We start from the raw sequence: 25,520 nt of genomic DNA, 5'->3' as shown, positions 1-25,520 counted from the left end.
TTCATAGAATTAATCCACATATTTCCATGTTTGAAGAGTGGAATTTGAGAACTGTTGTATTTTAACAGTTTCTGAATTAGTCATTTATGGTGTGGCAAGGACACATATATACTTTGAAAGTAGTTTTTGTCTGTTTGTGTGTTTGACTTAGTGCACAAGAGAAAGGGTAATTTTTGGAAGATATGGAGAGGATCTCACAGGGAGCCACCTCACTGCAAAATACTTCCTAGGTAGGACGTTAGATGAGAACAACTTGGCATGTGATTGGGTGGACCTCTACGCCAAAGTTCATCCTAAAAATTTATTCTGTGGGGAAAGCATGAGGAAAGAGATGAGAACCACACAACCCAAAATACAATTTTATTACTATCTCCCAAAAATTATACCTTTAAGAAATGGCTTAATTTTTATTTCTTTTTTGACAACCAGATTTTTCTTTAATGTGCTATTTTGATTTTGTAGCATTTCATCTTATACAACTTAGAAGTATGTAAGTTGTTAAAAGGTGGTTTTTATGAACACAGGAAGTTACTGTCAAATTTGAGTAATGATCTCTATTGAGACTGGGAGAAGTGCATATATCATATTCCTTTGTGTCAAATAAAATACTGTTTTTTAATGGTAAAATATTCCCACTTAGTAATGGTCTTTGGCTTTGTAAAGTTACATATAGTCAGTCAATTTGAATATTTCATAGGATGAAATCATCAAGTAATCTCTGTTTTCCAATTCACTTTGTGCAGTAAATTGCTCTGATGGAGTTCTCATACGTAATATGCAGTACTACAATTTTATCGATGTTTCCAACTTCAAAAATTCAATACATGCAATGGAAATCTCTAATACTCATCTACTTTAAGTTTAGTATTCTATTTCCTAGAAAAATAAAAACACATAGTGCACTACATAACCATTGAAACAGTATACATCTATCTGCCAAAATTGAGCTTATTCTTGAATATATGCACTTGGTATATTGCTTGGTATTAGGTATATAAACTTGGAAAATCGTTTATATGCCTAAAGGTTCATTTTTAAAATGTGAAAAAAAAAGGGGAAAAAGAAAATGGAAAAGACAATATAAATACCTCAAATTTGTTGTCAGGTTTATGTAAACTAGAAAAAAAAATAAAATGACATATTATATAAGTGACTGACTGATATATAAAAGATACCAGTCAGTCACTTATATAATATTTGTGCTTCTTTTTAGAAAGAGTTGAAGATTGGTGGAACTAAAGCTACATATGCCAACTCTAATAATCGCAGAAAGACTATGTTGGATTCTCAGGAAGACAGAAACTGGGAGATACATTGCATTAGACACACCTTGATAAAATTCAGGAGAGCTTTAACTAAGCAGGTGACCAACTTGGGTGACAGGCTCCTTAGTACCTGCTATATCATTCTTTATATAAAATATGCCTTCATTGAAAATTATCTAATATAAAATTGAGCCTACTCTAGAATAAGAAATGTAGTTAACACTGGCCATTTTTAATCTTTGTTTCCATTCTGCTCAGCACCTTTCACTTTATTGGTACCCCAGTGAGCAAAGTTTCAGCTCAGCAGATGCAGCACCTTCCTAAGGACAAGTGCAAAGCCCCTGTTGGTCATTGTAACAGCCTTGAGGAGTAGTTCTCTAACAGATGATCAAACTTGGGCCAATTAAATGAATTCTCTTGCATTTTTTTCCCAACTGAAGCTTGTGAGGAAGACATCTCCTCTTAGGTCACAGAACTGGAAAGTGAACCTGGCATAGACAGTAGCCATGTTTTCTCCTGTGCAGCAGAGATAAGCTTGACAACATAAATGAGAGATGAATACCAAAGAGTTTCTAATGACTTCTAGTGTTTGGACCCAGTCATTACCCAAATTTCTCAGTGACAGTACAGCTGACCTTTTGGGCTTCTTATGTCCCTGTTGTGAGGGGTGGCCCAGGCTGGTCTCTGCTCAGTAGATTCTGGTTTTGACAACACAAAGTCTCAAACATTGTCAAATGTTGGTGAGGGAAAAAAATACCTCCATTGAGAACCACTGAGTGTGTCATCTACCTCTGGATTTGCCAATTATTTGAGCTGTGAAGTCTTCCCCATTTGCTCAATATAATCTGTAAATCACTCAGGAATCTCAACTTATTTGTACATGATAAGTAACTTGCACAAGAAAGTTACAATGAGAGTTAGCCCTACATCCTTGTATGAAGGCATGTGGGTGTACGCCATAAGAAAAAAAAAAAAACACACAGAGGAAGCCCCTTCTGTAGGTATCCAGAGGAAAATCATAAAGGATCTGAATTCAGAGAGCTTTGGAATGCTCCAGATTGTTGATTTGTGAAGCACATAGACCAAGATGTGCTTCCAAAAACTTTATTCTGAGTTTAGCTATGCCTGCGAAATGGCTGGTTAAATAAGCATAAGCAAAATGTGTTCTTTTATTATTATAAGATTTCTCATAGCCTCTAATCTGCTGCTGGGCTTTAATAATCTTTACCAGTTTCTCAAATTTCTACAACCATTTTTTTAAGAGTTCCAGGTAACATTTTTTCATGATGAACATTCTACAGATCTCAATGTCAGGTATAATAGTCCACCAAGCCCAAAGGCAGTCCAATGTGGGAGACAAAGAGCGAGTGTTCTTATGGGCCTCTTTTTTTTTTTTGGAGTACATTTATCTTTTATCTGCATTTGGGGAGAAGTGGGAATTGATGATGGACTATTTTATAACAGTTTGAAGATTTATCCCTAAAGCAACCAAAGACAATGAAGAGAATTACAAGATTTCTTTTGGAAATCTTGTTGCTCTACAGAGGATGGATCCCAGTGGGGTAGCCAACAGCCAAGGCAGTGACTCACCATTGAAATGGATCACATCAGAAGTGCCACGTGTTCTGATGATGTCAATAGCATCAAAATTGATGGAAGTGATTTGATTTTTTTCATCCATCAGACTGATGCAAAAGATTGTTTATCACTAATCCTCCATTTGATGTTACTATGTTTAATCGCTTTGACAGGTGCTTCTAATTTCAAAGATCACATGCATTTCTTTTCTTTTTAACACCTGTGAGTCAAATTTGATAGGAAGATAGTGCACATCAGTGATGGATTGCTTAGAATCTGGCCTCACTAGAACAGATACTCTCTTTAATAAATGTTTTCTAGAAGTCAATTCCACTAGCTCTATATCTGACTCCATTTTTAGCCATAAAACATGAAATATCAACATATCCAATTCTGCTATACAATGTATGAGTGCCTCAGCTGCCCTTGAGCCTCAGTGTATGGTTTTCTTGGTTAATTTGCAAATGGAAAGCCTCGAGTGACTCCCTGGCCACTTCCCTGTGTTAAAATTGTTGGGGTTGTAATGAGCATCTTTGGATCAGATACTTTCTGGCTCTTGCTGTCTTTGTGGCCTTCATGTTAGAAGATAAGGATTTGGCCAACCAGCAAGGGATCACACCGGGAGCTCGCAGGGTCTCACTCATGCCTGGCAGCATCTGAATGCTTGTTGTCATTATGCAAGTTATCATCCATCAGCAGGCAGCTACATTAGGACTTCTAGCCAGCAGCGAAAACATTTGTGCTTGTGGTTCCTCCCTGAGTATGCTGGACCCAGTGCCCATCAGACAAGAGGATTGTATACACAGTCCCTGCCCAATGCTCTGGACCACGCTAACAGCTGTTCCAGGCCAGTGTTGGAAGGCTCACCTGGCAGCCCTGTTAGAGCTTGGAAAGAGATGTGCAGATTAGAGGCTGTTTGCTCAACACAAAGGGCTTTCTGTGGAAGAACCATGGGGAGGCAGGGGAGGGAAGTGCGGAAGCTGAGGATAAAGCTAACAAAGCATTTCTTAATAAAATGGACCAGATGATGTAGTCACAGGAGTGTACAAGATCAACCTAACTCAAAATGCAAAAAAGACAAAAAGCATTTTGATCTTGATGGAATGACAGGTAGCTTACGCAGTTGTGTTAAAAGGAAAAAAAAAAATGATTCCATAACCAACTGAAAGGGTAAAGTTTCTAAGCTGCAAAGCCTGAGTTAAAATGTAAAGGGCCAGGCATTTTAAACCTGCTTCTAAACTGCAAAGCCTGGGTTAAATTTCTGAGGCAGTTAAGACAATGCCCTACTGTCCATCTGGTTGTTTAATAACTTAGGACCCTGTGTAGCCCAGCAAGTAGGCATCCAGGCCCTGAAACCAATCAGTTTGAATGTGTACCCCGCTTAGAAGTGACCAAACACCCCTGCCCAGCCTGTTCCCGTCAATGAATGTACTAATCAAGTCTAAGAATTATTGTTTGATTTTCCCGACGTGTATGGTGATTTGTTAAAGGAGACTATGATGTGTATAAAGTCCCTGCCCTCCCCAAAAAGTGTACTTAAGCACTGCTCAACCCCTGCCCAGGGCTCTGGGGTACTCTATCTTCCTGAGTGGGCCTAGAGCCTCAGTGCGCTGAATTAGGATCCTCAATAAAAATCCCCTTATGCTTATTGCATGAAGCCGGTCTCTTGTGGTCTCTTCCTCCGATGTTCTGCTGGTCCCTTACACAACAAACAAATACTCATCAAGCACATTGCATGTCCCCAGACACCTGAGAAATATGAGACAGGAAGTTAGTGCCCAAAGGCCTGGGAGACTGGCAGTCATTTGGGTCAGGTAAGACAAATCCACAGGAAGCAGGTGGCAGAAATGCTATGGTTATCAAGAGCTGAATTTCCATGTGTGGAACTTGCAGGAAGAAAGAGTGAGAATCAGTCTTCTAACCTTTAGGCCTCTCTGTGGATGCAGGTACACAACACCCCTCATTTAAATCACAGGGATCACATTAAGTCCAAATAAATAGGAAGTGTCCCTAGGTTCAAAGGGTGGGCAACAGACCTTCCTAGGAGCTGTGAAAGACTTTACTGCTCAGAATCACACAGTTGTGTCTGTTAAAATGCAGATTTGAGGGTAGACCTGAGCTGAAGGCACTAGGAATCCGCATGTTAAGCAAACATCCCAGGTGTTTCTAATGGTTAATTCCAAGGTTTTACTCTGGGAAATGTTGCTTGAAAGATGCAAGAAAGCAAAGGCAATTCAGCCTAACAGTTTCTCTTCAGTCTGTTTCCCTGCAGCCACTGTAGAGCCTTTAACTTCGTTCAAAAATTGAGTTTGCATATCTACAACTAAAAAAAAATGAGTTTGCATATGTGCATTACATTCTTGGGGAATAAGATTTGTAAACATCTTTATACTCTTGGGACAATTTGCCCACATGTCCATCCTCACAATTAATCATCTCCAAAAATATTTCCATGTTCCTATCTACCATTTTTGCAATGAGCAAAACCACTGGCTCAATCTCTCCATCCCCAACTGAGGCTTTGGAAGCTCAGTTGACCTACTTTCTGTGGTTTCCACATTTGTCATGTCCTCTCCAAAGCTAAGAGCACAGCACAGCACTTCAAGGGCTGGGCTTCCCACCCCTACATATTGCTTATTCTCTAGGACGCATCACATTGCATCGTGATTCCTTGCTTTTCCCCAGTGGAAATATGAGGCAGCTGAAGGCCAGGACCATTCCACTGAATATTTGCAGATAATGTACATGTACTGAATGTTTGCAAAGAGAGAAAAATAGAGAAGTAAGGACATTCATTTCAATTTATTCTTTTTACCTGAAGCTGTAACTCAAGATCAGTTTGGTGAGGAAGACAATCCAAGATAAGGAGACTTCCGTCCACCCAGCTAAGGTCCTCATGTCCTTGTATATGTTGGTCTTCCAATCTCAAGGATGCATGCTCCACTTTTTTAAGGTGTCAGAAATAAACAGGACCCAGATGTTCAAAATGATGCAATTACCAATTAGAAAGGGACTAAACCTGGAGAGGTTTGTTTCCACAATGACATAAAGAATCCCCTCTCACAGTGAGAGAAGCAGCTCCATCTTAGAACCCCAGCCTTGACTGTTATCAGAGAGGGACCTCCCTGGTCTGAAGAACAGATGCAGGTATGCACCCCTGTCTCCCCCAGACCTGCAAGGCATTCTCTCTCTCCCAGAACTCTGCCTGGTGTTCCCCTCTAAACACATTTATTTTCAGCTGTGGAAGAAATTCACTTTCCTTCAAACAGAGAGCTGTTTCTGGCCGTGGGCTTTTACTGGATGAAGAAGAGCTATAAATAACCCTCATCCCCTTCCACCGTAATCTTGGATTTTCAACCACTCCGCCTCAGCATTCGAAGACTTCAGCCTGGCAGGAGCAGGGACTTCAAGCCATGTTTACGGTCACCAAATAATGAGGCTGTTGGCGAGGCTGACAAGAATAGACTTTATCGGTGCTGCTTCTATTGTGTGCCTGCGATTGCGCTGGCTTCCAGAGAGGAAACTCAGACACGTCTTGGAAATGGTGGGGGCCCTGTGTGAGAATCCAGCTGTTCTTCCCACAGCCCAGACAGACGGCTGCAATTCTGTTCTGCGTCTGTCTGATATTTCCACAGGAAGGGTGAGGTGGCCGAGGTGGCTGAATCCTGGGGAGGGCACTGTTCTGGGTGGAAGAGACAATTGAATGGGCCCCCGAGGAAAGCGAGTTGTGGCCGACAGAGCTGGACAGCCCTCAGTCCAGGCAACACAGGCTGGAACAGGAAGAGCACAGCAATTAATTGGAGAAAATCAGAGTCATTGACCCACTGTATTGAATTTACTGATGTTTTATGTGCTAAGTTATTTCCAGTGGTATTGGCTAGAATGTTTTCCATTGTTCATTTCTTGATTCTTTGGTTCAATTGTTGTTAGGATGGTTTTACTGCCTATTGTTTTTCTTATCATTGATTTACTAACAAGGGATACAGGAGACAGAGCCTCGGGGGCTCAGGACCTGGAGCACCCATCTATCCATTACAGTTTCAAATCATTCATTCATTTTAAAATTCAACACATATTTTCTGAGCAGCCACTCTGCTGCAGGGAGCTTTGTCTAGAAGCTGTGGATACAGATAGGAACAGGTTGAGGATAGCTTTGCAGCCAAAGACCCACATCTTGCCCAGAAAACGTAGAGAACAAACAGAAATTATTATTGTCATTGCTGGAAAGAAAATAAACCAGGGTGTGTCCAGGACTGGGTCTGGGATGCCCCTTAGTCTGAGAAGTATGTGGTTTTTGTCTGGAAGAGCTGAGGTTGGAGAGGGGAGGAGGCAGCCATGTGACACCCCCAGGGAAAAGGTTTAAGGTCAGAGGAAATCCCAGCAGATTCAAAGCTTGAAAGACAGTTATGAACTTGTACATTTCAAGGAAGAGCAAAGCACTTGGAGAGAAGGCTCTAAAGAGTGAGCTGCATTGGGTAAAGTGGAGAGCCCAGCAGGAGCCAGATCATACAGATGGGGCGCACACCCATGGCAAGGGGCCTCGACTGTGTAACAGTGCAAGGAAAAACCAATGAAGGCTTTACACAGGAAAGATGAATGCTCGGCTTCAAATTGGGCTAAGATTATTCTCACAGTGTTGTGTGAAAAGGCAACAGAGAGAGAAAGAGAGGAGGAGAGAGGACAGACCACTGAGTTTTCCATGTCAGAGATGATGGCACCTTGAACAAGAACCAGGGAATTGGAGAGAGGGGTGGGAGAGGGAGGGAAAGAGGATTCAGAATAGAATAGGAGGAAAGAATCAAAGGTAAATCTTGCATTCCCAAGTTCTCCTGCATACTCATGTGCTACAGTGTTACTCTTTTGTTGGTCAACATTTCCAGGATATTCTTCAATGTGCCTTGGGGGATAACTTGTGGGAGAGGGTCACAGTGCCAGCTGTGGAGGAGAGGACTGACAAAGAAGATGAGTGACTTGTGCAGATGGAGTTGGCAGAAATCACCTAAGCAAGACACAACTGAATGTGCAGACAGCAAGACCCTACACCATCTCACAGGTGAGGCTTCTCCTGTGTCCATTTGACAAAAAGCACGATTCTAAGGTCCTCTTGTCTTTCTGTGCCTGTTTCACTTAACATAAGGACCTCTATCCATGTTGTTATAAGACTTCATTTTTTTACCCCATACCAGAATATACAGGGGTGCTTAACCACTGACCTGCATCCCCAGACTTTTATTTGTTTATTTTTTGAGACAGAGTCTGGTGAAGTTGCTGAGGCTGGCCTCCGATTTGTGCTTCTCCTGCCTCAGCCACCTGAGCCACTGGGATTACAGGTATGCACCATCACAGCTGGCTAAGACTTCATTCAGATAGGATTCCATTGTGAAAAATGCATCATTTTTCTTTATCCTCTCATCCACTGGAAGTCATACATGTTGATTCCATATTCTGGATATTGAGAATAGTGTAACAGTAAACAGGGGAATGATCTTTTTGGCATTAATGAATTCATCTCTTTTGAATATAGACTCGTTAGTGGAATTGCTAGATCACCTCGTGGTTCTACTTTCTCTGTTTTGAGGAATCTCCATACTGATTTTCATAATGTTTCTTACCATTCCTAAATATTTGCTTTATTTTTTTTCTCCATAAAGAAAAAAAGGGAGTCAGTATTAGCCAGGCATCCTTGCCCCAGACCTGAGCAGCATTCAGAAAACAAATCTGTGTCCAGGAAAAGCTCTCTGTTTATTTTATTTTTCCAGCCCTGGAGTGAGTCACCACAGCATCTTAAAAACACACAAGCTAAGGGGCCCCTGTCACACTCATTATCCCTCCTGCTCTTCTCTCTGCCTCCTCTCCATAACATGAGGTCCAGGATCCACTCTTTTGTCCCTCCTCAGTTTTTTATAGAACAGTTCCTAAACACAAACATTAAATCCTACAGGAGGAATGGTCAACAGCCCACATTTTGAATAAGAACCCTGCCTGCTCTCCTCTTCCAGGTGAGGACAAAAGAAAGCCCCTAGTCCCATCTCAAAGCTAAAACTTTCACAAAGAGTGGGTATCCGGGTTCCTCCCAGCACTTTCCCCTAATTATCATCTGATGATTATTTCTGTCTACAGATTCAAGAACTGAATTGCAGTTATTAGAAAAGGCAGCCCTGCCTGCATCTGCATTCCTACCTGTGAAGCTGTGGGAACATTAATACCTGGCTTTCTCCTGCCTCCTCTCTTTCAGGCAAGGCTGCAATCCTGGATCCTACAGTTCTTTACAGTTATTATTGTAATCATCCTAATAATAGGTAGGTGGTGCAGACTGCCTATCTTCATGGCATGAAGCACTTCCCTTTGAAATTAACTCAATTACCCTCCTAAGTTTGTATTATTATTATTATTATTTTTATCAAAAAGATACCCTAATGTTGGTGTGGGAAACAGAGATGATGGAGCTCATGGAAGATGCATAAATAGGTTCCTTGAAATTTTGAAATTACATTATTTACAACAAAATCCATTTTCCGTCTGCATTCTTCCCATGCCCTATTTTCCATTTCAATTAGATTTTATTCATTTCTTTACACATTGCATTTTAAGAACTGTTAACATGAAATGTAAGTATGGAAATAAATATCCCGATCTTAGTCCAATTGTACCTATTTTCTTGCCACTTCCAGGAAAGTGGGGATTATCTTCCTTTCACTTAATAGTCTCAATTTCAGAAATGATCTTCCCCGGAAATGCTTTCTCAGGGTTCACTCTGCATCTACAATGATTATTTACACTTGTCCTTTTCAGCCTGCAGGAAGCCAGCAGCAACCTCATTAAGGGCACCATGATGACCTCTAGCCTGACCTTCATGTCATCAGGCTGCATTAAGGTTTCTGTCATTAGGACATCTTTGTCCTGTCATTCCACCGCCCGTACCCTGCCCCATTCATCTCAATCTTACTTTTTTCATGTATCTAATTCTCTTTCTAGCCAAGTTAGACCACATGCTTATCTCTAGTTGTCTCTGACCCTTTTGTTCCCATAAATAGTCTTATCTTTGTCTCCTTCCTAAAATACTCCCTGTTGCCTACATCTCACATGGGTATTCATCTTTAAGGTCTAACTAGATTTCTCCCTTTCCTTAGTACCTCTGGACCCTCAAAATCATGAATTTCCATATCATTTTAACTTTTTATATGAAGCTCCACTTTGTGTGATGTTGGCTTCCACCCGTGGCTGTGAATGGAACCTGCTGAACAAACGAACCTGGAGGACAGGAAAGCAGGCTTGGCCCCTCTGGTGCCTGACACAAAATGATGGTCAGTGCTGACTGGTCAGAGCCTTAATGTCTAGCACATGTCACTTATTTAGCAAGCCAGGAAGGAATGAATGGCCTGATGAGGAAAGGCCCCTCCGTTAAATGTTGCCCAATGATGTGTTGACTGGACAAGGAAAGACGGTGACCTTGCAGAGACAGCTAGCTGGGCCCTCTCTGTATTGCCCCAACACCTGTGTCTGAAGGGCTTCTTCTTCTCTTTGTGGACAGCATATCCACATGGGCTCCATGGCAGCATTATTTTGGTCCAAACTTGGAGTCACATATACCGGCTAAATTTCAAAACTAGATGGAGTCATCCTATCCAACAATGGCAAGAGTTATCTGTTCTACAGAGCAGTTTCTCTAAATTACACCTCCCTGCATAACTCCAACCTAGGGCCATTTCTGGCTAACACTTAGGGATTTGCAAAGTCTGGGACTAGGAGAATAAAACCACAAAATATAGGGTTGTGCCTTCAAGCTCCACTTTCTACCCTGAGGACCTGACTCTCTTTGCTACCAGCCCAGTGGTGGCATGGTGACCTCCCTGAAGAGAAGGCACCTCCCACTCACAGGGGCATCCAGGTCTTTTATTCTGCAGAAACAGCCAGATCAGGCAGAGCAGTCCAGCAGCCAGGGAAGAAGCATCCATTCTCAGGAGTAGAGGAGACTCTCATGAAAGCCTGGTCACTTAAAGGAGAGCGATGATCAGAGTTTCCACTCTCCTCCACACTCCTGTGGTTCTCTTTAATTTGTTCATGACCTTTCTAGCTGAGAAGCCTCACTGCCTATCACTGCCTTTGACCTATTTATATAATTTTGGTTCTGTCTACACTGGGGATTTTAATATTGCAAAAATTGTCTCTTATCACTCTTTCCTTCTACCTCTTCTAAATGGCACTGGAGAGTGCTTAGGATCTCAAGGAGAAGAAACACTGTTTGCACATAAGCAACAGGAAGGTCCAGGAATAAAAGCTGTGAACACATTGGCCCATAAACAACATCTTCTAACCCCCAGTTCAGTACTGGTGTGGGCTTTCATTAGCCCAGATGCTACACTTGAGCTGTTGGGGTGTCTGCATCTGGATATCAAGGTAGGCTACAGCTCAGGGCCACCAGAGGAGGGATGATCACATTGATAAAGATAGCCAGCAAAGTCCCAGAGGGGCTACTCAGATGCTACCATGTGTCATTAAGTAATGTGGAAGGCAGAGAATGGCCTAGGAAGCAAGACAGGGACAGAAATCCCAAGAAGAGGGGGAGAATTGAAGTCCAGGACTGAAGACAGTAGAACACGCACAGAGAAAGGAAAGGGGTCAGGGCAAGAGAGATGACCTGGAACTTGAGAGCCACTGGAGGCTCAGATCCAAGAAGAAAGGCCACTAGCCCCACCAGGTCTGTATTCTTGTCACTTTCTTCTGCTTCCAGAGCTGTTAATTTATTGCCATGCTAGCAAAAGAGCATGTCATGAAAGTTGTACCTTCCATGCAAATCTGTTGTGGTTGCTGAATGGTCCAGCAACCACAATTTATATTTATAATAGATAAATTTATATTTATATTTATAATATAAATATAAATTTATATTTATATTTATAATAGATAAATTTATATTTATAATAGATAAATAAAATAAAATAGGAAATAAGTATCACATGCCCATTGCATCCACATGCTGCATAAACAGAGATTGTCTGTAGAAAATGTATCTCAAAGACTGTTTGATGGCCAGGATTTGATTTATGGAAAGAAAAGCCTGTCTTTTCCTAAATTAATGTTTTCTTAATTTTAAAGGAAAATCCCTAATAATGCTTGCTTCAGTGTTTTAAACTTGAAAGTTTCCAAAATTGAAAAATGTAGAAGTTTATGGAGGAACTTCGAAACCAATAAAAGGAATTTAAATTATTTAGTTTTCAAAAATGAATAGACATTGTCAAGCCAACCTTAAATCAAACCTCAGGAAATAAGATGCTTCTCTTATATAAGAAGATAGTTTATATTTTTAAACTGTAAAATGTTAGGCCCAAAATATTTTTAAAGCAAAACAAGACATCACATCTAGCTGCCACTCCATGGTGCCTAGGAAACAGACCATGAGTCAGATGAGGAAACTTCTTGTGGTCTTCCAGTGTGGCCTGATATGCCTGCTTCTGTCCACACCCTGCCCTGCCCGTGGGCTTCCCCATTCCCACCGAGAGCTCAGAGTCACTTTTCAATGTGATTCTCAGATGCTGCCCTGAAGCAGTTGTTCATTTTGTCAGGGATATTTCCTCCCCTGTCACCATCTTTCTCTTTACATAGTTCAGTATTTATCAAATCTAGCTAATATATGTGGCATTTAAAATAAAATAAAAAACTAAAAGTGTATTAGACTCCCCATAATAGAAATAATTTTGTTTTCCAATATGTGCAAATGTGAAGACTTTGTTTCCAACTTGTGTATAACTTTGTAATCCAAATAAATTTCAAAACACATGTAATTTAAAATGTAAAATAATCAAACAACCTCAGGTCTCAGTGTTATTCAGTAACACATATTTATTTTTCCTTCAGTTCTTTGTGAGTTGTGACCTACAGATCAGTAGGTTTTGAGTGAATTTGAATTTTAAATCTATTCTGTGTTCCTTACAGTAGTAGCTGTATCCATAATAGCCAAGGAGCTAGAGAACAGTGAGCAGAATTAGGAAAAGACAAATCCTCTGTAACTTGCATATTGTCATTTGGATCTGTGAGCCTTTCTTTGGTCAATGCAGATCATTTGGCCCAGGAAGGCAAGTGAACTCTTCCTACATGGCAACCATGCCAAGGCAGGAGCTTAGGAACTGTGTGGTATGAAAACAAGACTGCTGCTATCCGAGAGAGGTGACGTCATTTGTGTGAACTCTACTTGAAATTTCCATTTTGCATGCTACATCTTGGATAACTTTGTGCCTGTGATGACTCTGTCTGTAATTGTTGAGTCATGAATCCTTCCCAACTAAGACAGAACTTTCATTTCCAGAATGTTCCATGTTATTGTTCACTCCTCACTTGACGGAATGCATCAGAACATGCCCACTCCCGTCTAGTTTTTCTGCTGAGTTTTTCATAACTAACATGGCATAAGATGTGCAAGAGATTTCTAGACTTCCCCTAAAAATGGAAACTGAGAACTATCTCTAAACTCCCCTGAAATTGTTCATTTTAAGTGTGTGTGTGTATGTGTGTGTATACATATACACACATTTATTGTGTGTTATACACATTATATATTATTCTATACTATATATGAAATACATTACAATATTTATATACATGTACTGGGTGATTCAGGATCTGAGACTATGTCACCCCAAAATATGCATATTGACCAATTTCAGGGTACTTAAAAATAGCAGCTCAAGAACACTGACATTTCATTCTGTTTCATTGAAGATGAAGTCTCAATTTGAAAAATGCCCTCCCTATAGTTTAAGTAACCAACTACCTTAGCATCTGCAAGGATATAAACCTTGAAAACAGAAAGACATCACCGATTTTTATGATGTTAATTGTCTATTCCTCAGTCACAGGGTTGTTTATTCAACAAATACCATTGAACTTCCATGTCTCAAAGAGTTCACTAAATGCAGGGTATCATTGCTGTCAATGAGAGAGATGCATTTTAAGTCCTCATGCAATTTAACGTATTAGACAATTTTCAGCCCACATGTGCTCCCCTGGGAAGTCTGATAGATATGCTCTCCTCGAAGTGTGTTCCTCTCTGCAGAAAGCTTGAGGAGTAATATGTAGGTGACTGTGTGGGGATTATTTGTGTGTGTGTGTGTGTGTGTGTGTGTGTGTATGTGTGGGTGCACATAATATAGTTTATTCATTTCTTTAGTGTATTAATAGTGCCTTTTTTTTGTTTCATTTTATTCATACCTCCAGTCATCAAACTTTTAGAGGAAAATGGGAGAACATTTCCATGAAGGAGGACTAGGCAAAGAGCTCTCAGACAAGACACCAATGTTGTGTTTCATAAGATGGAAAATTAAGGAATTGGACACCACCAAAATTTAAAATTTATTCAATGCAATCACCTTGTTGAAAGGACAAAAAGAAAAGCCAGAGACTGGGAAAAATATTTGAAAGTCACATATCTGACACATGACTTATATCAAGAATATATGGAGAACATTCTAAATGAAATGATAAGAAAGTAATCCATTGAGAGAACAAGCAACATACATGAACAGAAACTTCACCAGGATGATGTAAGGGTGGCAAATAAGTACATTAATGTTTCTCATGGTTAGGTATTACATACTCAAAGCAAAATCACGATGAAAGGTTGTTACACACCCGATCTGGTGGCATCCAACTTTAATCCCCACTACTGGGGAAGCTGAAGCAGGTGGATGGTAAGTTCAAGGCCGGCCTGGGCAACTTAGCAATACCTTGTCTCAAAATTCAAATAAAAAGATTTAGGGTGTAGCTCAGTGATGGAGAGCTTGCCTAACATGCAAGAGTTCTTGGATTTAATCTCCACCATCAAAAATAAATGAACAAAAATTATAAATCTGCCTGCTCTTGTGAATAAAATTAAATTACTGATAAATTTGAAGGCTGATTCAGAAATTCAATATCTCTCCTATAATGCTAGTGGGAATACAAATGGTATGACTGCTCTGGAGGAAAAGTCTCCAGTTTCCTGTAAAATTAAAGCAAAGACTTATGATATAATTCAAAAATAGCACTTGTGGGTATTTATCCTATGAAAATTTATGTTCACCCATAAACCTGTACATAAATGTTCATAGAAACCTTATTTATATTAACTTCAACCTGCAAATGCCACAAATGGCTTTCATTAGGTGAATGAAAGAATAAATCTGGTACATATATGCAATGAACTATTATTCAGCAATAATAAAGGGCAAAAGAATCTACTAACACATGCAACAAACTGGATGCATCTCAAAAGAAGTAAGCCTGTGCCAAGTGTTTGCATACTGTATAATTCCAATTCTGCTACACCTCCAGGAACCATGCCCCCAAGATCAATCATCATCCATCAATAACTTTTTATGAATGTTATAAGAAGGAATACCTTTCTTACCCCAACAACTTTCACCACCCTGAGGTTAGAGATACCAACAAGTAACAGACACCCCATCTATTGGATGAGAAGGGAAGCTGGAAAGATACTGATTTGGATTTTTCAACCCAGACCTTGAAAACTAGAAGATCCTGGAACAACATATACCAAGCTCTGAAAGAAAATGGATGCAAACCAAGAATCTTATATCCGGCAAAATTAAGCTTTAGATTTGATGGCAAAATAGAAACCTTCCATGAGGAAAAAAAAAAGAATCTACAACTAGAAAAGCATGCACTATAGAAAATCCTTGGCAAAGGAAATGAAAAACAATGGTGAAAATCAGCAAAAGGTGGTATTATACTAAGGAACTACTAATCAAAGGAGAAACCAAGTCAAGTTAAAAACCAAAAATAAACGAATATGCCCAGGAATACAAATTATGTCAATTATATCTCAATAATAACCCTTAATGTTAATGGCCTAAAGTCACCAATTAAAAGACAGACTGGCAGACTGGATTAAAAAAAAAAAAACAAAGACCAAACAATACAACAGTATGCTGCCTTTAACAGACTCATTTCATAGGAAAAGATGGAGGTAAAACGTGGGGAAAAAACATACCACTCACATGGACTATGGAAACAAGCAGTGGTTTCCATCCTCATAAAATAAAGTAGACTTGAAGCCAAAGTTAGTTAAAATGGATAAAGAACGATATTTCATACTGTTCAAGGGAATCATTAATCAAAAAGACATAACAATTATAAATGTATATGGCCCAAACAATGGAGCACCTACATTCACCAAACAAACCCTTCTCAAATTCCAGAGTCCAATAGACCACAACACAATAATTCTGGGTGACTTTAACACACCTCTTTCAAACTGGAGAGATCTTCCAAACAAAAGCTAAACAAAAGATGTATAGAATTCAATAATACAATTAATAACATAGACTTAACAGACATATATAGAATATTGCATCCATCAATGAGTGAATACACTTTTTTTAAAAAAAAATTTAGTTGTTGATGGACCTTTATTTATTTATTAATTTATATGTGGTGCTGAGAATCAAACCCAGTGCCTCACACATGCTAGGCAAATGCTCTACCATTGAGCCATAACCTCAACCCCAGAGTGAATACACTTTCTTCTCAGCAGCATATGGATCCTTCTCTAAAATATACCATATATTATGCCACAAAGCAATGGTAAGTCAATATAAAAAACTAGAGATACTACCCTGCATTCTATCAAATCATAATGGAATAAAATTAGAAGTCATTGATAAAATAAAATATAAAAACTGCTCCAACACCTGGAGACTAAACAATATACTATTGAATGAAAAATGGGTTGCAAAAGACATCAAAGATGACATTGAAAAATTATTAGAGATAAATGAGAACACTGATACAACATATTGAAATCTCTGGGACACTATGAAAGTAGTACTAAGATGAAAGATCATTGCATGGAGTTCATTCCTTAAAAGAAGAAAAAGTCAACAAACAAATGACCTAATGCAACATCTCAAAGCTCTAGAAAAAGAAGAAATCACATCAAAAGCAGTAGAAGAGAGGAATTAATTAAAATTAGAACTGAAATCAATGAAATTGAAACAAGACAAACAGTTGGAAAAAAACTGAGCAAAAGAAAAAGTTATTTTTTGAATAAGTAAAAAAAATGGACAAATCCTTAACCATGCTAAAGAAGAGAAGGAGAGAGAAAACAAATTACTAACATCCATGATGAAAAAGGAAATATCACAACAGACATTACAGAAATACAAAAGATAATTAGAAATTATTTTGAAAATTTGTACTCCAATGAAATAGAAAATACCAAAGGCATAGGCAAATTTCTAGAGTCACATAATTTTCTCAAACTGAGTCAGGATGATATACACAAGTTAAACAGATCAATTTCAAGCAATGAAATAGAAGTCACCATCAGAAACTTACCAACCAAGAAAAGCTCAGGACCACAAAGATACACAGCTGAGTTCTACAAGACCTTCAAAGAAGAACTAATACCAATACTCCTCAAATTATTTTATAAAATAGAAAAAGAAGGAACACTTCCAAACTCATTCTATGAGGCCAATATCACCCTGATTCCAAAACCAGACACATCAAAGAAAGAAAACTTCAGACCAATATCTCTAATGAACATAGATGCGAAAATTCCCAGTAAAACTCTGTCAAATCAAATACAAAAACATAGCAAAAATAAAGTTCACCATGATTAAGTGAAGTTCATCCCAGGGATGCAAGGTTGGTTCAACATATGGAAATCAAAAAATGTAATTCATCATATTGATAGACTTAATGATAAGAATCATATGATCATCTCAAAAGATGCATAAAAAAATTTGACAAAATACAATACCCCTTCATGTTCAAAACGCTAGAAAAACTAGTGATAATAGGAAAATAACTCAACAAGAAAAGCTATCTATGCTAAGCCCCAGGCTAACATAATTCTAAATGGAGAAAAATTGAAAGCTTTCCCTTTAAAAACTGGAATAAGACAGGGATGCCCTCTTTCACCACTACTATTTAACATAGTTCTTGAAACTCTAGCCAGAGCAATTAGGAAGATGAAGGAAATTAAAGGAATATGGATAGGAAAAGAAGAACTAAAATTATCACTATTTGCCAATAATATGATTCTATACCTAGAAGATCCAAAATGTTCCACCAGAAAACTTCTAGAACTCATAAATCAATTCAGCAAATTAGCAGGATATAAAATCAACATCCATAAAGTCATTTCTGTAAATCAGTGGCAAGTCCTCTAAAAGATAAGGTAGGAAAACAACCCCATTTACAATAGTGTGAAACACACACACACAAAAAAAAAAAAACAACTTGGAAATCAACTTAACGAAACAGGTGAAAGACCTCTACAATGAAAATTATAGAACACTAAAGAAAGAAAAAAGGAAGACTTTAGAATATGGAAAGATCTACCTTGTTCTTGGATTAGAAGATTTAATATTGTCAAAATGACCATACTACCAAAAGTAATATGCAGATTTAATGCAATTCCAATCAAAATCCCAATGATATTCCCCATAGAAATAGAAAAAGCATTGATGAAATTCATCTGAAAAAAAGAGACCCAGAATAGCTAAAGCAATCCTTAGCAAGAAGACTGAAGCAGGTGACATCACTATAGCAGACTACAGAGCAATAGTAACAAAAAAATGGCATGGTATTGGCACAAAAATGGACTTGTAGACCAATGGTACAGAATAGAGGACACAGAGACCAACCCACATAAATACAGTTATCTCATACTAGACAAATGGTGCTGGGAAATCTATACACAACAAAATGAAACTAAAGCCCTCTCTCTCACCATGCACAAAACTAAACTCAAAGTGGATCAAGGACCTAGGAATTAAACCAGAGATCCTGTGCTCAACAGAAGAAAAAGTAGGCCCAAATCTTCATCATGTTTGATTAGGCCCAACTTCCTTAATAAGACTCCTATAGCACAAGAAATAAAATCAAGAATCAATAAAAGGGATGGATTCAAACTAAAAAGCTTCTTCCTAGCAAAAGAAACAATCAGTGAGGTGAATAGAGAGCCTACAGAATGCGAGCAAATTTTTACCATGCACACATCAGATAGAGAACTAATCTTTAGGATATATAAAGAACTCAAAAATCTTAACATCAAATAAAACCAAATGACCAAATGAATAAATGAGACAAGGAATTAGAGAGACACTTCTCAGAAGATGATATACAATCAATCAACAAATATGTGAAAAAATGTTCAACATCTGTAGCAATTAGAGAAATGCAAATCACAACTACTCTAAGATTTCTTCTCACTCCAGTCAGATTGGCAGCTATTAAGAATACAAACAACAATAAGTATTTGTGAGGATGTTGGGAGAAAGGCACACTCATACATTGCTGGTGGTACTGCAAATTGGTGCAACCAATATGGAAAGCAGTTTGGAGATTCCTTTGAACACTTGGAATGGAACCACCATTTGACCCCACTCCTAGGTTTATGCTCAAAGGATTTAAAAACAGCATACTACAGTAATGCAGCCATGTCAATGTTTATAGCAGCACAATTCACAATAGCTAAATTGTGGAACCAACCTAGATGAATGGAAAAAGAAAGTGGGGTATATGTACACAATGGAATATTACTCAGCATAAAAAGGAAATAAAATCATGGCATTTGCAGGTGGGTGGATGGAGTTGGAGAAATTATTCGAAGTGAAGTAAGCCAATCCCAAAAAACCAAAGGCTGAATATTTTCTCTGATATGTAGATGCTTCTCCAAAATTGGGATGGGGGAGGGAGCATGGGAGGAATAGACGAACTTTAGATATGGAAGGGAAGGGAGGGGGCATGGGGGTAGGAAAGATGGTGGAATGAGAGGGACATCATTACCCTAACTACATGTGTGAAGGCCAGAATGGTGCAACTCTACTTTGTACAACCAGAGTCATGAAAAATTGTGCTCTATATGTGTACTATGAATTAAAATGCATTCTGTTGTCATATATGACAAGTTAGAATAAACAAATTAATTTGCAAAAAAGAAAGTAAGTGTAACAGGATCTTATGAGGTAAAGAACTGTATCCAGTTTTTTATCTGTCTTTTAACTAGTACCCTGTGCAAAGTAGATGCTCATTTGGATAATGGTGAATGAACGAGTCAGTGAGGGAGATAAAGCTTATCACTTCATGTGTAATTAAGACCAAATCAATTCAATCCAGGGTACATTTCCTTTCTATAGGGTTTTCAGTCCTGAGACCCCCTTAGAGGACACAGCTGTGGTACTGTCCCCTCTTCTTCTCAGAGGAATCAAGAATCTCCAGAAAAGCATTAAATATGGCTGCTAACACAATTTTGGATAAAACATATTTAAATGTTATCAAAATAAAATATTTTAGATGTTTTTAAAGAAAAAAATTCTCTAAATGTTTTCTTTCTTAATTTCTTTGTTTGCTGGGGATTGGACTCATGGCCTCATGCATACTAAACACAATCTACATTGAGCTACACCCCCAGTCCTATTTATATACTCCTTTTAAAAAAATTTGCAATCTTTTAGTGAAAAGGAATGCATTTTTATTTTTTTCTGCTTTTATCCTCTTTTAAAAATTCCATTCTTTTAAAACATGCCAGTTGTACAATTATTATTGTAAGAAGGAGGCCAGGATTCTAAAATCTAATCAGAAATGTTCCCACTTTCTCTGGTACCTCTGCAGAGTTTAAAAGGAATTTTACCTCTAACATCCTCCAATCAAGCACAGACTCTAATTAGCTAATTGGGAGTATTAAGAACATGTTAAAGTAATTGAAGTTGTAGATACTCTTCTGCTACTGTAGTGCATTTTTAAATATATTTTCACTGGGATTTTATAATAATGGAAAAAGAGCCAATTACAGGATGGCCGAGCTTGGGGGGCACCATGCTGCTTTTCTGATTAGTCATCAATCTGAAATTACTAGAGGTCTAGGTAAAACAGAGTGAGATATCTTAACCAGGTTCCACATGCAGATGTGAAAGGGAAATCAGAAGTGGGGATGTGGGCTCTGGGGGGCCTCAAGCTGTCTGTCAAGTGAGCCACCTGGAGTGGAAGCAGGTCCCAGACTGAGCATGGCCAGGGTACAGAGCCTCACCCTCTTTATCCTCCACCACACAACTCTGGTTCATTCATCCCACGACTTTTCTATTCAGGACAAATTTACCAATTCAGAAATACTGGCCACATTTCCTCCATATTTGCCATCTTGTGGTTGTTCAGAACATGTCTACATCTGCTATGGTAGCAGCAGGGTCTGAAACCTTGAATATGTGAAGCATGCTGATGGGAATGCTCTACGGGGGAGCTTATCTAGAGAGACTTGTCAAAGAAGTATCTCCAGAAATGTGGCCCCTGGATGCTTGCCTCAGAATTTCTTGCCTTGCTTTTCATGAAGTCAGAACTCTAGGTCTCACTCAAGAACTGTGGAAGCAAAAGCTACAGGACTGAGGGGCTTTGGCACTCACAATTAACAGAAAACTAGAACCAATTCTCAGTTCCCTAACATGAACATGGCAGATAGAAAGAATGTCTCCCTACTTCTAAGGTATGATTCAATCAGTACAAATAATATAATTTTCAAACAATCAACAAATGTAAGTATGGGTATCTCCCAATACCTGGCAATCTGGCAGACACTGCACTGACATGGAAGGACTCAATGCCTTCTCTGTCTTTCATTCTCCAGGTTTCTAGATCTCATACAATCTTGTCCTGTTAAATATCATTAAGTGACAACCCGTATATATGTGTCTACACCCAACTGTTCCATTTTAACACTGGCTCCTTTACTTAACTGCCTACTGAGATCTCTACCTGCATGTCTAATAGAGACCTCAAACTTTACAGACTCCACACTGAGTTTATGATTTTTTTCACTCAATATAATTTTCCCCCATCCAAACCTTCTGTGGACTTCCTCATCTTGTAACTGTTAACTCTATAAATCCAACAGTTCAGGCCAAAATCTTGGGTACATCACTGGCTCCGCCTATCCTTCATGTTTACATTTATCTTATTGGTGCATGGAAGGAAACCTCAGCTAACATCTGTTGTCCAGTGTATTTATTAATATAATCCCTTTCACTCTGGAATACATCTCTGATTGGGGCCGCCCAATTCAATATCAGAGAGAGTTGCTTCTACTTGCAAAACATGACCACATTGTACATATCTGTCTCTAATCCTTGTCACCACTGTCTCTTGTCTCATATCTATAATAGCCTCCTGCTCTCACACGTATCATCCACAGTTGTCACATGCCACCTGAAGTGACTGCAATGGTCCACTAGGGCTGCCTTAACAAACTACTACAGAAAGGGTGCTTCTCAGAAATACATTCTCAAACAGTTCCAGAGTCCGCAAGCCTGAAACAAAGTGTAGGCAAGGACACAGTCCCTCTGAAGGCTCCACAGAAAAGCCCTTTCTTGCCTCTTCCTGCTTCTGCTGGTGGTTGGCCATCTATGGTGCTCCTTGGCCTGAAGACAGGTCACTCTAATCCCTGCCTCCTTCTTCACGTGGTTTTGTGCAATGTGTCCAAATCCCCCTCTCCTTGTTGAACTAGGGTCCACCCTATTTTAGTATGACCTCATCTTGAGTTGATTATATCTTTAAAACTATTTCCAAACAAAGCCACATCCACAGAAGTAGGATTTGTTTGTTTGTTTTTGGTGGTGCTAGGGATTGAACACAGGGCCTTGTGCATGTGAGGCAAGTACTCTACCAACTGAGCTATATCCCCAGCCCCACAGAATTAGGATTTGAACAATTGTTTTAGGGGGACACAACTTAACCCACAGCAGGGATTCACTTAAAATATAATTAATAGCAAATCATTCCTTTGTCTCCAACCCTACGATGCCTTCATTTTCCTTAGAATAAACTCCAACTCAGATGCTGGTCCCCATCTCCTGCTCTGTGCTCTCCCCTTCTCATCCGACCCACTCAATGCTCCAGACGATGTCTCTGTATCTTTCTCTCTGTGTCAAGAATGCTGCCACACCCGGCCCTCTGTCCTTGCTCCTTGTCCCCAGAGTCCTTTTCTCCCTGGTACCCACATGACTCCTCTTTGCTGGTGAATATTTGCTCTCTTTCCATTTAAGAAAATACTGCCCTCTCCCTGCCCCTATGGCTACTGTGTAAACAGAGCCTGATAAATGCTTCCTATTTAAAAAAAAAAGCTAAAGGAATGAAAAAGGGGAATAGATATTATGCTAGTTCTTATATATATTATGCTAGTTCCAGAGAAAAAGTATATTGTCTTACTGAAACTTAAGGATAATATCATTTCCCTTCTTTTAGAGAGGAAACTGAAATTCAGAAATATTAAACTACTTTCCAAAGATTATACAGCTCACAGGTGGTGGTCAAATTCCTTCCCAGGTTCCATGTGACTGTTATACAACTTTGTAACACAGTCGTTACAAATATGACCTACTGTTGCATAATAAGGAGAAGCACATGACCAGAACTTTGTAAGAAATGTAAGTGATAGAAGCAAAATATCACATATCAGTGCAAACACTGATGCCTAACCTTAGCCCACAGACAACTTCATGGGCATTCCAAAATCATGCAATAAAAAACAGGAGAAAATGCACAATTAATACATAACTTGAATCTATTTATGCAGAAAAATGGGAAAAAGTCAAACTGAGGAACAATCTATAAAGTAACTAGTTTGTACTTTTCAAAAAGGCCAAGTCAGAAATAACAAAGAAAGACATTGAGCATAAAGTCTAAATTGAACCAACAATTAGAACTAAGGTGTGATGCTGGAAATATCCTGAAACAGAGAAAAGCTTAAAGATAGCATTATTAAGGCAATTAAACTAAATAGACTGTTGATTGCCTAATAACATGATATTAATAGTCAATTTCCTGATTTTAATCTTTGCTTGCCCCAAGACTCTGTAAATGTCTTTGTTATTAGGAACTATGCACTGGAGGATCTAGGGAAAGGACACACTGTCTCCAACTTACCCTATAGAGAGAGTGTGGTGGATGGAGTTTTCTGTGGCACAAACCATGAACAATTGGTGAATTTGAATCAAGGGTAAAGGAAAGTTACTATCAGTATTTGCAAACTTATATAAGTTCTAATCTTTATAAAATAAGGCCACATCTGATGCTTTCTAAATTTATTTTGCACTAGTTTTAACATAAAAGGAGAAAATTTTCAATTGAATTTTAGTAACATGATGTTCAAAATTCCAAGAAGGCAAGACAGTCTTGGCCATAGTTCACACCAACAGAAAGTGTTTTCTGCCTGTCATGCTGGCTCTAAGGAGATACAAAATGTTCTGCAAGTTGGAAACTATAGGAAAATTCTAGCAAGTAGCTTTTTAAACACTTCTTGCAATCAACACATAGACTGAAATTTCTGACACTTTTCCTAATTAAATCAAGATACAGTAATTATGATGGACTAATACCTTATCACAAAGCAAAGGGAGATTATTAAATTACATGAGATGTCAATATAAGGAAGTGGTCCTTGTGAAAATACAGTGATGGAGACCAAAAAGTCCAAAAGGCCAGATCTAGCAAAAGTTACCCAGAACCTCCTTGGAGTGTGATGAAGACTGCAGATGAGCTTACCTGAACGGCACATTCTGGGCAGATCTACCATAGTAAAGGAACTCATATGCCAAACTTCAGCAGGTAGGCACTACAGAGAACCATTGTGTAACTAATTACACTGGGTCTCAGGTCACACTCAGCTAAAGATTTTAATTTATGTCCCACATGACTTTATACAAGGATCTGGCCAATGTAGTTCAGATTTCCTTGTCAACTAGGAAGTTCTATTTCTTACTGGGATTAGCAAAGCTCCCGTTTATGTATCAGTCCCTACGGGTTCGGTTGGCACAAGCTTTTATCACAAAGACCAAATGCCTCCTGCAGCAATAATAAATGAGATTTTTAGATCAGAAATTCTAATGATCAAATTCTGGACCCCAGTGATGTTTTTGAGGGCAAAATCACCAGGAGGCCCTAATTATGCAGAAAGGCCATCTCCCACTGTTTATGTCACAAAGTAGAAAACCATGTGGGTGTTTTTGGTCCTGTTTTCTAGTAAAGATAGTTAGGTTTTCCTCAGAGAAACTAAATATCTCATTCCTCTTTTTTTTTTTCCTTCATCTTAGCTGAGAGTGACATTTTGTCTGATTTAGAGTGCAGCCAATTCCATCATCCCACTGAATAGATTGAACGCATGGACATCTAGCCTGGTGCTGTCCAGTGAGCACTCCCTATAATTCCTGAAATAGACACTCTTTTCTTCATTAAAACTGCCTGGAGCTGCTGGAAGCCGTTTTGCCACAACGTAAAACAGCCTGCTTGAGCATGAAGCCCACACTTGGAAGGCAAGGATGAAAAAGAGAGGTACAAATTCAGGGCACTATCATTGTCATGGATTGGATATGAGGTGTCCCCCAAAAGTTCATGTGTGAGACCAAGCAAGAAAGTCTGGAGGTGAAATGAATGGGTCATGAGAGCCTTAACATAATCAATTAATTAATCCACCTAAGTGGGTTACCTGGGTGGTAACTGTAAGCATTTCCAAGATGCAGCTGGAAGAGCTGGGTCACTGGGGGCATGAATTTGGGATTTATATATTGTCCCTGGTGAACTGAGCTTAGTCACTCTCTGCTTTTTTGTTGTCATGTACTGAGCTGGTTTCCTCCACTACACCCTTTCACCATAATTTTCTGTCTCATCTGAAGCCCAGAGCAATGGAGT

This window comes from Urocitellus parryii, chromosome 16 (genome assembly GCF_045843805.1).
Source record: "Urocitellus parryii isolate mUroPar1 chromosome 16, mUroPar1.hap1, whole genome shotgun sequence".
NCBI lineage: Eukaryota > Metazoa > Chordata > Mammalia > Rodentia > Sciuridae > Urocitellus > Urocitellus parryii.
The sequence above is the reverse complement of the archived record's forward strand: the minus strand, read 5'-3'. Positions refer to the sequence as shown.